At 51.9% G+C, this 12,024-nt stretch overlaps 1 protein-coding gene across 10 annotated transcripts in view; it reads left to right on the forward strand.

Annotated features, from left to right (window-relative positions):
* Positions 1-12,024, forward strand: part of LOC139755380 (band 7 protein AGAP004871-like) — a 628,824-nt gene that overhangs the window by 441,178 nt on the left and 175,622 nt on the right. Inside the window, exon 1 of one of the 10 annotated variants that reach the window (XM_071673654.1) lies at positions 5,320-5,354. The exons of the other annotated variants lie outside the window; for them this stretch is intronic. The gene's annotated coding sequence lies outside the window, so the exon portion shown is untranslated. Of the gene's footprint in view, positions 1-5,319; positions 5,355-12,024 lie in introns of those variants that run through there. 10 annotated transcript variants of the gene reach the window in all.

Here is a 12,024-nt window from a genome sequence, read left to right on the forward strand (position 1 = left end):
ACTCGTCTGTTCCCCCACCACCGCTCCAGCTTCGCTCACCTCCAAATTCATGTCAGGTTACCCTTTGACGCTGGCACATCAAGGGGATGATAATGTAGTCCCGCGCTGGTTAAGGGGTGGGTAGGCTGGTTAAGGGATAGGTGGTGATTAAGGGGTGGCTGGTTAAGGGATGCCTGGTCGAGGTATGGGTGGTTGTTAAAGGGTGGTGGTTAAGGGGTGAGTGGTGATTAAGGGGTGGCTGGTTAAGGGGTGGGTGGTTGTTCCATTCTGTGGTCTTTGCGTGGCGGCGGCCGGGTAGTAGAGTGTGTGATGTGGTGGCATACGTACCCAGGGTGGCGACCTCGTTGGAGGGAGGGTAAACAACCCCCCCCCCCCTCTTGCCACAAGTCATAAGCATTATGGGTCAGACATTAAAGACCCTGAGATGGGAATTTCCACCAGAGTTCTGCCGTGGTGTAACATGATTTGGCTCTCTCTCTCTCTCTCTCTCTCTCTCTCTCTCTCTCTCTCTCTCTCTCTCTCTCTCTCTCTCTCTCTAGGGACGTGAGGACGTCATGACATTTCGCCCGCGCCTTGGCGACCAGTTTGAAGCGAAGTTGGGATACATGATAAATCTATTAATCCCCCTTCCACTGTTCCCGACGCGACAATGCGAGATGTAGGCACGTATATCACACCATATCCCGAGCAGCAAGATGAGAAAATGAAAAAAAAAAATGAGAAATAAGACATGAGAATGATGATGGAAAGTTCACGAGTGTTTGCCAGTTAAAGTTATGCATGAATAACGAATGACGTGTGCCTGGGGTCCGCCTCCGTCATGCACTCGCGCTGTTGTACTGTAGTGAGTGGGAGGTTTTCCTGTTATAAGATGATGGTGTGACTGACTGACTGACCGAGTGTGTTCTGTTAGGGGCTATACAGGTCCACCTTCAGTCACTACTCTCTCCTGTTATACTGAACTTTCTTTGGGTAGATAGACAAATTAATAGTAGAAGTAGTAGTAGTACTGGGCCCCTTGAGTGATAGATAAATCACAGGCAGGGTATTATATATATATATATATGACATGGTACAGTCTCTTGAGGACGATGGTACGACCCTTGATCACCGTGGTACGACCATAGGACGTAGTGATCTGGCCATTGACCTGCAGGGTTCAAAGGTCAGGTCATCCTACGCACCGTCATGTTGAACACTTAGCATCGTCGTCGCCTCCAATTGGCTGTTGGAGAGGTATTACTGGTAACATTTTGTAGGTAGAGAGAGGGTATTCCTCCAGATCTTGCAGGCTGAACTCAAAACGGAGTTTTTGGAGGCTGACCTCCAAATATCCTCAGCTTAGCCTGAAGCAAACATTCCTTGGAGGGAAAAGAGGAAATGAAAAACGGGATGCAGGCACAGCTGTATGGGTGACTGAAGTAATGCATTACCCGCTACGTTGGCTGATGATGTAGTCGGCTGAAGTACAGATGTCTGAGTGACTGAAGGAATGCGTTGGTACTCTGGCTGATCCTGTCTGCTGAAGTGGAGGTCTACCTTAATTGGAACTCAGGTTTGAGGATGTGTGTGTGTGTGTGTGTGTGTGTGTGTGTGTGTAAGGAGGGGACTCGCAGAACCCCCTCACCCACCCCTAACCCCGCCAGAAAACTGAATATTTAATGAAGATTGATATCTATAATTAAGTGACTGATTATTAATTTGGTTTTTTTTATTGTAACCAGTGTCGAGTGAGAGTGGCCGTACCCCACAATGGACTTAAGGCCTCGAACCAGTACTTAAATTTGGTCATTCCCACACACCCACGAGCCAGATATTGGATTCCTCTCTTGCTTGGGAAAGCGCTGCCTGTGTTTGTGTGCGTGCGTATGTGAGTGTGTGTGTGTGTGTGTGTGTGTGTGTGTGTGTGTGTGTGTGTGAGGGGTAGAGAGTGATCACCTGTTTGTACGTACAGGGAGGGAGCTGTGCACTTGTGTGTGTGTGGAGGGAATCGGTTCTGGTCCCTTCGTCTTGGCTGCTGAAGGTAAACAAGGGATGTGGGCGTGAGTGCATGCAGACCTCTCCCCTTCTCCATCCCTCCACTCGTCCCTCCCTCCCTCCTTCCCTCCGTAATCCTCCTTCCCCTGAGGACTTCAGTCCCACCTGAAGCCCTTCGTCAGGCCAGTGCAAAGGTGCCCCTCTGAGTCGTCGTCAGGGGGCCCTGAAATACCACTTTTCCTGCCCGGGCCCCCTACCACACACCTCTTGACGGGGAAGGGCGGAGGGGAGGCCACTTCATTATATATACAGTGTACCGTTCGAGAGAGAGAGAGAGAGAGAGAGAGAGAGAGAGAGAGAGAGAGAGAGAGAGAGAGAGAGAGAGAGAGAGAGAGAGAGAGAGACGAAGTTTGTAAATATTGGAAGGGAAAGATTTTTTGTGTCGTCTCCCGAGCCAGCCACGCGTCGTGTACTCGCCTGGTGTGATGTGTACCGTGGTGCCCCCCCTCTCGTTTACCCCCGGTGTAAACCTGATGCTCATAAAGAAGTCACAGAGTAAATGGCATTGCTAATAAAAGGAGGAGGATCCAGTGCCTTATAAATGCTCGTTACCCTCAGTTATTATCCTCTATGGTGAAGATGGTCTACTCCAGATCAAAGGGAAATTAAGTTACGAAACCTCGCCTATGATTCGGCCTCTTGAGCCTTTCACCTGATCATTAAGGGTCAGGTCAAAGGCCGGTCTGTGCTACCCAAGGGTCGTACCGTCGTGCTCGTGGGTCGAACTGTCATGTTTAAGGTAGTACCGACGTGCTTTAGGGTCGTATCGTCGTGCTCAAGGGTCGTATCGTCGTGTTGAAGGTCGCACCATCGTGCTCAGTGGTCGTACCGTCGTGCTCAGTGGTCGTGCCGTCGTGTTCAAGGTCGTAACGTCGTGCTCAAAGTCGTATCGTCGTGCTCAGTGGTCGTACCGTCGTGCTCAGTGGTCGTACCGTCGTGTTCAAGGTCGTATCGTCGTGTCCTCGGATGGTGGCCTTCTAGCACGATCGCACCGACATCCTCAAATCCTTTTCCTTCAAATTCTAAAATCGGAAATTAGATTAGAATGTTGAGAGCACGAAGGAAAGTGTGGGACGGAGAGAGGGAATGTGTGTGTGTGTGTGTGTGTGTGTGTGTGTGTGTGTGCCATCTTTTTAGGGAAATGGCATTAGAAACAAATAGAGAACACACACATCCACTCCTTAGCTGTCATGTATAATGTACCATTGCTATTACTACTGATGATAATAATAGTAACGATGATAATAATGATAATAATAATAATAATAATAATAATAATAATAATATGAATTCTGTTGGCTTAATGATTGCTGCCAAAGGTTGAAAATATACAAAGAATATACACACAGTATAGACAGTAGGGCTACAGAGATGACGGCTGCAGTAAAGTAAAGTAACTGTGTGCACACGTGATGGAGTGTAGGGTCATGGATGACCTGTTGACCGCTGGTGAAGGTCTTAATGATGATCGGGTTGCCGTTTCCTTCCAGCGGTAATTGCGAGTTCGGAACGGCCCGATGCGGTCGTGGCGCTGAACTGCAACTCGGGGATGAGGGATCTCTGGTGTGGGGGGGAGTTGACGGTGGAAAGTATGACACATTGACGTCTCCACGAACTGCTGGATGAGGTCCGTGTGATGGATGGAGAGATGTGGGGAGGACTGGTGTGTTGAGCGTTCCTTGATGACTGGTGTAGGAGGGAGCAAGGATGATTGTGAACGTCCCAATCTCTGCAACTAGGAGTCCAAGTGTCTTGAATTGAGGCGATAGTACGAGGTTATGGTGATTGTACGTACTGACGGGGGTCCTCCCTCCTTCAGGATGGACCTAGGGGCATATGGTGGTCTGATGAACCTGGAGAAGGGAACTAGTGGCCTGGCTGAAGGTGGGGGACATGGTTGGAAGCCAGGCTGGCTTGCATGACTACGACCCTTGGCGTGTTGGTTATAGTGACATTGTTGGCGTCGGTCCAGCTCGGGAAGCTGTCAAGGGCAGTCAAGAAAAAGGTGGGGAGGCGATACAGTGGGGGAGACCTGTTGTCCACGCCGACACCAACGGTAGGGCGGTGAACGGACTGCTGTTTGGGCAGTGTGAGTGCACCAGGGCGTAGTCTGTAAAGATGGTGAGGACACGGAGTTAGGGGGCCCCGCTATCTGCTGTGTCCCGTCGGAGGTGACAGGTGAGGGACTGGGAGGTGGAGATGGGCCCCGTCAGGAGCGTTCAGCCTGGCGAGGCCTGCTGACAGACGAGGGCTTCAAGGTATGGCATACGACTCCTCTCCAGCCACAGTGGTTATGGCATACGACTCCTCCCCAGCCACAGTGGTTATGGCATACGACTCGTCTCCAGCCACAGTGGTTATGGCATACGACTCCTCCCCAACCACTGTGGTTATGGCTTCGTTAATGGTTGCGCTACGGTTGTCTGGGTCAGGCAGGGACGCTGACGAGGTAAATGGGTCGTAGAAGAGCGCGGGAGGAAATCAGGTCGTCACACGAGGTAATAGTTGTTAGAGGTCGTCGGCTTACGACCAAACTGCTCAAAGGAGCTTGCCTGTGGAAGTGTGTGTGTGTGTGTGTGTGTGTGTGACGGGGGTTGTCAGGTTTTCTGAGAGGGGAATTTTTGGTCGAGGTGTGGGGGGGGGGAAGTTCGGTGATTTCCTGCAGGTCAGCCCGGACTGACACACGGTGTCCTGTCCCCTCCTCCTGTGTGGCAGGAGGGGGGAAGGGGGGGGGGGGTAGTGGTGGGGGGGGGTCAAAGAATTGTAGACAGGGGAGGGGAGGGTTGATCATGGTGGTGGGGAGGGGGGGGGACATCGAGTAAAAGGAGGGAAAAGGAAAGTGAAGGAGAGAAAGTATGATGGAGATACATAGAAGGAGATGGAGAGAACCTGGGAGACGGAGAGACAGAGAACGATGGAGAACTCGAGGAAGTGACGTAGAGGGAGAGAGAGAGAGAGAGAGAGAGAAAGAGAGAGAGAGAGAGAGAGAGAGAGAGAGAGAGAGAGAGAGAGAGAGAGGAGGTGGTTGTAGAACGTGAAGGAGAAAGAGAGACAGATGGTTGTAGAACGAGAGGTGAGAGAGAAAGAGAGATATAGAGAGAGGGGGAGAGATGGTTGTAGAACGAGAGGTGAGAGAGAGAGAGTGTGTGTGTGTGCAAGAGGGGGAGAGAGAGAGAGAGAGAGAGAGAGAGAGAGAGAGAGAGAGAGGAAAACGGGAACTCTCTTGAAAACGGGGTTGCTGGTGGCTGGTTCAGTTGTGCTGTAGACTCAGTTCGACTAAGACAGGTGAGAGCGGTGCCTGCGTCTTCCTGCTGCTGGTGAGGCGCACATGATGGTGAGGGCCACTATGCCTCTCTGGCGATAGTGACGACGGAGGCTCGGGCTGCCTCTGATAGTGACGGTGATGTGTGAGTGAGAGCAGGTCGCGGACTCTCACGGTGATGGTGACTTCATGGTGTGTCGCGCCTCTCACTCAGTGATAGTGAACAACCTCATCCTCATGAGATAACAGGAAATAACTACAGTCCTTCCTATGTATATGAACGATGTATATACTATATTAAACTCCAGATTACAGGTCCTCTTCCTTCGTGACGGTGGTTTTGTGAACTGTGAAACACGCCTCTGTAACCCAGCGAGGCAGTGAGAGTTGAACAGGAAAGAAAATCTTCAAATTTTTGTGATAAGATTCATGAGCTAAACGTCTTATTTGGGTGATGATAACGTTTATTATAGAGGCTAGCTGTACCATCGTATCTTGGCCCTATAATCCTTCTTAACTTTAGATGACGATAATTCTACTCGACTTTAGCTGACTATAAATCGTAAAAGATAAGGAGTCATGATAATTATGGAGACTCGTATATTACTGTAGGCTTTATGGGGTCGTGAATATATCATCGAAGTTTAACTGCTTTGGACACGACGGCACGACCCTTTGAGCACGACGGTACGACCCTTGGGTAGGATGGTCGTACTATAAGGGTCGTACATTGGTGCCCAAGGGGTTAAGGTTGAGTGGCCATAAAAAGATACCAGCACCATACACCACTACCATGAATCAATAACATAGCTACCATGAATCAGTACTATAGCTACCATGCACCTCTGCCATACACCACTGCCACTCACCACTAACCATGAATCAGTACCATAGCTACCATACACCACTACCATGCACTGCCTTAGGTCAATACCGCCGGTACCATCTCTACCCTACACCATTGATTTTGTCATTACCGTCACCGCCATGCATGACTACCATAGGTACCATGCATGAGCAACACCACCATTCATACATCAGTACCGTACGCCACTACACAGCCCACCATACACCATCTTACACCACTGCCATAGTCTGTGACAGTTCGAATCATATACCACTACCATGCGTCACTACCATAAGCATCGTAGACACCATTACCATACATCATTACCACCACGTACGTCTACCATTACTACCCTTCAGTATTCGTCAGCAGCGAACATTACACCACAACCATCCATACCACATAACTTTCCCATTTTTATCACTACCATGCACCCCCACCACTGCCACCCACACCCCAGGTCACTACCATGCACCCCCACCATGCCATACCGCAAACCCCAACAGAGAGAGACAACGGTAGCAAGTCAAGGCAGGGCCAAGATGGTGCATCAAACGGTGAATGTCTTTGGGGATTTGTATCATCCAGTGACAGACCGGGGGAGACACGGGAGCTTAGGGTGATGGAGACGCAAGTTCTGGACCAGACGGAGGGAAAGTACGCTAAGCCAGCACGTCATTGAACACACGAGGAGGAACTGATTACTCTGTAGGTTTACCACTTGAGATACTGAGACTGCCATGGACGACACGACCCCACTGGAAAAAGCGTCAAGGCAGTGACTCGTTATTTTGGGTTTTTTTGATGTGGTTGAATGCAGAGAGACACGAGACCAGACCCAGTGCATGTGCCAGTCATCGAAGACTGTTACACACACACACACACACACACACACACACACACACACACACACACATACGGGTTCTCTGGGAAACATAAACGAGGGATTGGAGGTCGTTAGTCAGGGAATGGGTCTTGTGCACAAGGCTGGGATTGATCACTAACTACCCCATAAGTTCATCACAGGTTAATTGCCAGTTAAAGAGCAGTTATTCAGGTGAAAGGGATACAGAGGAAGCGTTGCGAAGGGCGGTTGTTAAGGATATGTGAGGTATTGACTGAAGGACAAGCTTAAGAATTGTTTTCGCAGTGGAAGGCACTACAACCCCATCACCAGTGGTACGAGACACTAAGGAGGTGGAAGTACTGGGAAGCACTGAAATATATGGAGGCGATAGGAACAGAATATTTAATGGTCCTCCACCTTTTAAGGTTCATAGTCTGGTTGAAATTTCCTCCATAAGTGCCGAAGAGTGCAGATATCCTTGAGAATGAGCTAACGTTTTTTGTTTTATAAACGTCTCTGAAAAAGGATAAGTGGCCGAGGGAGTGGTAGAAGGCAGGCGTCATACCGGGAGGAGGTGCTGAGCCACGGACCGCTTCGCTTCCCCTGATGAGTGTAGTCTGTAAGGTACGAGGAAAGACGACTGAAGCTGCTGGATGATTACCTGCTGGGGAAACAACCCGTTACTACTACATTGGACTTCTACGAGAGAGTGAGCTCAGTTCTCGACGCGAGAATGGGCCGAGTGAATCGTCTGTATCGGGACGGCCTGAAAGCATTTGACACCGCACCACGCACGGGGTCGGTGTGGAAGCCCCGGATCCTCAGGCAGGAGGAGGAGGAAAGGCACGGAGAGCAGTTCGTTGGACGGAGGATCACCTCAGTGGAGGGGGACACTGTGCACGTCATGGGGCGGCTCCCATTGGATGTGTTCAGGTCACCCGTGGCCTAGTCGCCGGCAGCGTCTCATCTTCCGCAGTCATCGCTTTACCTGATCTATGACTCGCCTGAGGGACTGGACTCCCACCGAGGTGTGTTTGCGGATGATGCTGAAGTCATAAGGAGAGTGGAAATACGAGGAGAATCACGGTAACGCATGGAAGGACGCGAGGAAATGACTTGATTGATCCGATTCAGGCAGCAAAGATGTAACACAGCGAGGGCAAGTGACGTTATGAATACCATCTACCAGGAAATAAGAATCTGTGTTTGGGAGAGACTTTGGGGGTCGACATCGTCCCTAACCTGTCGCCCAGAGTCGCACATTAGAACAGTAAAGGAGACAAAGTGTCTGCTGGCAAATAGCACAAGAGCATTCTAGGGTTAAGGATGAGGAAATATTCAGCCAGCTGGCCACACCGTGCGTAGGGCCAGAACCAGGTTATGCTTCGCGTGTTGGGTCATCGCATCTGAAGAAGCACAAAGAACTTTTAGAACAGGTCCAGAGGAGGGCAACAGAGATGACACAGGAATTGTGTGTGTGAGAGAGAGAGAGAGAGAGAGAGAGAGAGAGAGAGGTTCTTGTGATAAGGCTGGGTACAAAACATAGGCAAGTATGCAAAAGGGAGGGTCCTGGGGTGGGTGGGGTGCAGTGGAGGGAGGAGGAGGGAGTCCTGGGATGGAGGGGGATGTGCGACCGAGATGCAGGTGGGGGAGGGAGGGAGTCCTGGGGTGGGTGGGGTGCGGGGCCGGGATGTAGTAGATAGGCGTGCTGGGGTGTGGTGGGGTGTGGGGGACGGTGGCTGGCTGGTGTCAGCACCACAGGTGATGGCTGTGATTAGACACGTCCCGACTTTACCACAACAACGGTCCTTCTGATGCTGAGACCCGTCGTCCCACTGACCTCCGACCCTCTCTCTCTCTCTCTCTCTCTCTCTCTCTCTCTCTCTCTCTCTCTCTCTCTACGATGGAGAGAGGTGACGTTTCTTCCTTTCTTCCTTCTTTCCCTCGTCTCTTTGTTTTTGTTTTTTTCCTATTATTTTCAAGATCCAGTTTGCGTCGACCCCAGTTCCCATGTTCTTCGGTGGATATTTCGTGTTCGAGTAAAGACGCGTCAGCGTAAGAATCGCACATTCTCGCTCTGTGTTGTTGACGCTGTCTGGCGGTGCCGTGTGTTCGTGTGTGTGTGTGTGTGTGTGTGTGTGTGTCTAGCGTCATCTGTTGACAGGATCCAATGCCTTTTGATGATCGTCTCTTGCATAAACACGTTCGCGAAGCCGCCAGCGTGGAGGCTGGTGGGTGAGAGGTCGCTGGTGATGTTCTGTGGGGACAAGACTGGTCAACGCTCAGGCTCCTCCTGCATCCTGACCTGTGGGGCACCCTGCATAGCTCGACCTGTGCAGGGTACCCTGCAGGTCGACCTGTGCAGTGTGCCCTGCAGGTCGACTTGTGCACGAACGTTAAATTCATTAAGAAAGGTTCCACCTCCTAGTCCCCCCCCCTCCGTCAATCTCTGGGTCCTCCCGTTTCTCGTCCCCCCACGTCTGCTCCACCCCTTTTTCTCCCCCTGTGGACTGGGAGGAGGTGGGAGCGTTCCCATAGAAATGTTGGCGGCCTTTTCCTTCAGGGAGGCAGAGATGGTAGACTGAAGGAAGAGGCCGTGTGTGTGTGTGTGTGTGTGTGTGTGTGTGTGTGTGTGTGTGTGTGTATGTGTGTGTGTGTGTCCACGCCCTCCTGGCCAGTCTGCTGGCCGCTGGTACTGCCAGTGTGGTGAGGACGGCCCCTGTGGCCCAGAGCGGCCCACTTGACCCACTGGTGGGCAAGACGCCCGGGAGCCAGGCTGGTCATTCACGGTGCCGTCGAGGGAAGCGCTGGTGCTGTGGCCGGACGGACGGGGGGGATTGACATGACGACCCTCAGTGAACAGTGGCAAAAAGAGGTCGTCAGATAACATGTACGTAAGCCGTTGACGATGACGGTAACACCTGAGTTATGCTCGATAATGCGACTGTTTTACACGCCAGACGTTCCACACGATCAGCGTCTGTCTTGTGCCAGTACACGGTATAGTAGAACGTCTGGCATCAGTGAACAGGTGGGAGGGCGTAATTTTTGAATGGCGTGGTAGCGCGGCGTCAGTCAGCTGAGCCTGTCCATAGCCTGACCGGTCTACAGCACAGGACTTGACCGCCCCTCACGCTCTCCTCCGTAACGCCGCCTCCTCCTCCTCCTTCCAAGACTGGGAGTTCCATGGCTGGCCAGGTTCGCTGTGGTTATCAGGTGCTGGAACTCGACCACACCGCCAGGTGTATCTGGGCGACTGGGGATAGGGTGCGTGGAGGGAGGGGTCGGTCACTGTGTGTTGGCTGACGGACATGCTGAATGATAGCTTTGGATCTGGTCGACGATATATGGACACGTACCTTCACAAGGTCGACGTCCTCGTGTGGTTAAGGGAGGGGGTCTGGCCACACGGCAAGTGAGTTCTTGAGTGTTGTCATAAAGCTGCTCATGAACCTGGATCTGTTTCTCCAAGTGTCTTCCACTGTCGTCTCGATGGTCTAGCTAAAGCTGTAGCTACATTTCCATCTCTTCCAGCGGTCGTCAGCACGTAGTGCTGACCCTTTCCAGCTCAATCTTGATTACTGATCCTTCTAGTTCGAACCTGATGATTGACACTTTCATTTCCACCCTTCCAGGTCCAGCCCTGAGTACTGCTTCTGCTGTGACCCTTCCAGGTCCAGCCCTGAGTACTGCTTCTACTGTAACCCTTCCAGGTCCAGCCCTGAGTACTGCTTCTGCTGTGACCTTCCAGGTCCAGCCTGAGTACTGCTTCTGCTGTGACCCTTCCAGGTCCAGCCTGAGTACTGCTTCTACTGTGACCCTTCCAGGTCCAGCCTGAGTACTGCTTCTACTGTGACCCTTCCAGGTCCAGCCTGAGTACTGCTTCTGCTGCGACCCTTCCAGGTCCAGCCTGAGTACTGCTTCTGCTGTGACCCTTCCAGGTCCAGCCTGAGTACTGCTTCTGCTGTGACCTTTCCAGGTCCAGCCTGAGTACTGCTTCTACTGTGACCCTTCCAGGTCCAGCCTGAGTACTGCTTCTGCTGTGACCCTTCCAGGTCCAGCCTGAGTACTGCTTCTGCTGTGACCCTTCCAGGTCCAGCCTGAGTACTGCTTCTGCTGTGACCCTTCCAGGTCCAGCCCTGAGTACTGCTTCTGCTGTGACCCTTCCAGGTCCAACCCTGAGTACTGCTTCCTCTGTGACCCTTCCAGGTCTAGGATGGGTGGTTACCTGGACAGTTCAGGTCGTTTCTTGCTGTCGGAGAGGTGGTCTCAGGTTTTTCCCCTCTCGACGGGAGCGTTGACCACACTTTGGCTTTCCTCCAGGAGATTTTTTCTTCCTCCTTCCTATCCCTTTCCTTCCGTGTTTGGATGCTGTGGTTGAGGAGTTCCCTGGTCCACTTGTCGCTGATCAATGCTGTCACTTGCAGGGGAATGAGGTTGTCGTGTCCCAGAGTTGTCGACGGGAGTCGCCTTCTTGTCGTGTTGGTCCAAGACGATGGAGATGGTCGAGTGTCGTCCCGCGATTTGCAGGGATCTCAGCCTCTCGTCAGGATCGTTGTGGGGAGCTCCGAAATAGCGCCATCGTGTCCTGGCGTTGCTGGCTGTGTTGACACGTTTCTATTAGACTCGAGGACCTTTGATGAGGGCCTCCCTCTGGCTAACGGCCTCAGGAGCAGGGAGCTACGTATCATCTGTTGCCGGAGGTAACCTGCATTGGGAGTTACTCCAAGTCTTCGGCAGCTGTTCCGTGTTGACGTCTGTGAAGGGCGTGGTGGTCTGCCTACAGCAGGAGGGTGTTGGTGCCAGCGCCAACACCCTCCTGCTGCACAGGTGCTGACGTAGAACACGACGGAAGAACACCGTCCATGTTATTGCACGGCCCTTGAGCGCGACGGTACGGTTCCCCAAGCACGACGGTACAGTTCCTTGAGCACGACGATACAGTTCCTTGGCTATGAAGCACTAGGTTGCGACTTAAGTCCGAGGGTCGAACCCTCGTAATGAAGGGGAGGTATTTAAGATGCGTGAAGA

This window comes from Panulirus ornatus, chromosome 2 (genome assembly GCF_036320965.1).
Source record: "Panulirus ornatus isolate Po-2019 chromosome 2, ASM3632096v1, whole genome shotgun sequence".
NCBI lineage: Eukaryota > Metazoa > Arthropoda > Malacostraca > Decapoda > Palinuridae > Panulirus > Panulirus ornatus.